Genomic DNA, 3,079 nt, shown 5'->3' with positions numbered 1-3,079 from the left:
ATGGCGGCGGCGTCGCCTCCTCAGCCGTTTCCAGGCAGGGTCGCCGCTGCGGCAGCTGCTGTCGACACCACAGCCGAGAGCGCCGCCATGCGGGAACCGCAGCTGCGGCGGCCAGCTTTCCCGCCGCAGTGACGCGAGGCTGAGAGACGGAGTGCTGTGAGGGCCGGAGGAGACGGCGGGAGCCTCCTTGAGGGGGTCCTCGGGGCTAGCGGGAGGCGGCGCTGAGGTGAAGGATGCTGACCAGGAGGCCGGGAGCCCGGAGCGCGGCCGCGGGACTGGGCACTGAATCCTCGGACGCCCACGTCAAGGCCCCCCTCAGCCCTCGCTTGAGCGGCGGGCGTCACCGACCTGGCGCCTACCTAGATATGAAAATTAATTTTGAGAAAAATTTAGAAGAGCGCCAAATATTACTGCAGCAACAAAAAATATGTCGAAATCGAGCACGTAAATATTTTGTGGAGTCAAACCAGAGAAAAAAAGCTTTTGAAGAAAGACGAAAAGAACAAGAAGAAAGAGAACACCAAATCAGAGAACAGATAACTTCAACAAGGAAAACAGAAGGTGGAAGAAGTTACTGAAAAATTCCAGCGTGCCCATATTCCTTTTTCACAGCGGAAGAGGACAGTTCTTCAAAGACCAGTTCTTCCATTAGAAGATGCCCTCAAACAAATTCAGGAATCCAACCTAAAATCAGAAGTAAACCCTCCCTCTTCCCACAGACCAATAATAAACTGGAGAAATTTCGTGATGAAGTTAATCAGATAATAAATTCTGAAACCCTCTCAAGTATAGACAGTCTTGAGGCTGGGGAACGTGAAGAAATATATTTAACACTTAGTAAGGAGTGTTCCACATCAGTCCAGCAGGCAGAATTCTATTTCCCTCAAATCAGCAAATCTGCAACCAACTAATCTAAGCTGCTTTGATGAAGATAAACTGTCAATCTCTAAAATTCAACACATAAATAATTGGCTTGTAAATATAGATGATCCAATTATTTTCTCAGATATTTTTAGTAAACCTAATGTTCTCCTCGACTCAAGTAAATGTTTTAATAGTAAAGAACAAAATCCATCTACTCTGAGTAGAACTGTGGAAAGAGCCATAAATACTGCTAATAATTCAGTAGCCATTCTATATAGTCCATCTATATTTGTACAAGATAAAAAAAGCAAAAACACATCTGAAACTAGTGTTATAAGGACAACTGACTCTTCTGGAGCATTCAAAAGAGAGAGACCATTAGTTTCGGAGAGCCCAAAATTTAAATTCAGGAAAGCCTCGGCCACTCCAGATTCTCTAACACAGGAAGTCACAATAATTTCAGACCAAAAGAAATATTCTGAAATGACTCAAGAAAATAGAACTACTTCAGTTCCTACTTCATTTGTACCTTTGGCAACACCTTTAGTTTTGCCGTTGAATACACAATCAGCTAGGCCTTTACCGAACAGCAGTATACACATATAAGAAATTGACCCAGTGCAGTGTTCTGATAAGTTAGGGGAAATGAAAGACATTAAAAATGAAAAGACAAAATGTTTTAATTGTAATTAGTAAGAGTTGTCTTTATTTTCAGATAATTTTCAAGCCACCTATATACTTCACAACTCTGATTCAAAAAGACAAAAACCAGAAAATATCTGAAGCATCAAAATCATTGTCTAATATAATTTCTAATTGTGACTTAGTCAGTCAGCACAAGAAAATGAAATACAATATTTGTGAGAAGTATAGTGTGAGATTTCTTAAAAAGTATTTTAAAGAAAGAATCTAAATACGAGCATGATTATTTTAAAGCACTGGTTACAAACCAAGGCTTTAAGTTAGGAAATCAAAAAGCAGCAGTTATCAGAGATAGTATTGAATTAACAAAAGAAAAAGGGAAAAGTGCAGAAACTCCAAAAACTATTAAAAAACTGAGATGGTTTGATGAAACTGGCAATACAAGGGAAAATGCTGAAGATAATCATTTGCTGAAGAGTAGAAAAAGAGTATCTCAACAGTGGTCTCAACCATTCCACATTTGATCTAAAAGTGGTGCTGCCAGCAACATGCCTAGTATTCCTGCTTCTGCTGTGGATTCTGCTAATAAAAAAGAGACCAAGGACGATTTTCTCTCTGAAAGTGTCACTGCTTTAGGAGGATCTGGAATAGACCATGTGCCTTTGAACTGTTGTATACCTTCAGATTATAGCACTGCTAAACAAGCCTGGCCAGACTCCACAGAGGAGGAAACTATATCCCCTGCAAAGAGTGCTGGTTCCAAAACTCAGAAAACTAACCCACAAAGGAGTGAAGCCAAAGTCGTTAGAAGAACAAGATCTGCTAAAGTCCAGTCAGGCTTTGTATGTATGAACAGAAAAGGCACTGTTATTCTACCACAGTCTGTGAGCAAAGCCAGCATGTTTTTACAAGCTCAGAGTAAATTAATTGTACCTCATCCTCCTCCTCCATCTCAATTAGATATTAGAAGTTGTAAAAATTAAAAAAACTAAAGAAATCAGAAAAAATCAGCAATCTGAAGATCTTTGAGAACTCCGTGCTCACGATGTAAATGGTGACACGTGCATGAAGGTTCTTCGCCAGGGTTCCTCACAGGCTTTTCCAGGCCCCTGTTACAGGTCAGCAGGGAACTAGGGAGCAAGTGTCTGGGTAAAGCCCCCAGGCTGAGGCCAGGCCGGGTCTCCTGCCAGTCTCCTTCCTTCCATCACCGTGTGTTACCTGCTCACTTACACTAGTGCAAGCGAGTGTTATCACTTCTCTTACAGAATGAAGGTGTGTGTTGCAAGAGAGCCAGAGTGAACTAACTAGTGACATAAATCTTAAAACTACAGCAAGAGGGAGATGGAGGGAGGGAGACACATAAACAGATATCATGTGCCCCAGCTTTAGTCTATAATGAAAAATTTATGAAAAGAGAAAGTGATATTAAAACCGGTTAGCCTTTAGCTTGTATTTTTATCAGTGCCTGTATTAAACAATTGATCAGTCATCTAAATATCATAGATTTAAATCATAAGCTAGGATTTTAAAACACTGTGGTTTTCTCTGTTACCAAAATGTACTTTTGAAGCCA

At 41.0% G+C, this 3,079-nt stretch overlaps 2 pseudogenes; both read left to right on the top strand.

Annotated features, from left to right (window-relative positions):
* The first annotated feature begins 233 nt into the window (after positions 1 to 233).
* Positions 234 to 729, top strand: LOC136170487 (centrosomal protein of 126 kDa-like; annotated as a pseudogene).
* A 2-nt stretch (positions 730 to 731) lies between these two features.
* Positions 732 to 2,489, top strand: LOC136170395 (centrosomal protein of 126 kDa-like; annotated as a pseudogene).
* Positions 2,490 to 3,079: the final 590 nt, after the last annotated feature.

Source organism: Muntiacus reevesi, chromosome 6 (assembly GCF_963930625.1).
Source record: "Muntiacus reevesi chromosome 6, mMunRee1.1, whole genome shotgun sequence".
NCBI classification, from domain to species: domain Eukaryota; kingdom Metazoa; phylum Chordata; class Mammalia; order Artiodactyla; family Cervidae; genus Muntiacus; species Muntiacus reevesi.
This window is presented reverse-complemented; position numbering and strand designations above follow the sequence as displayed.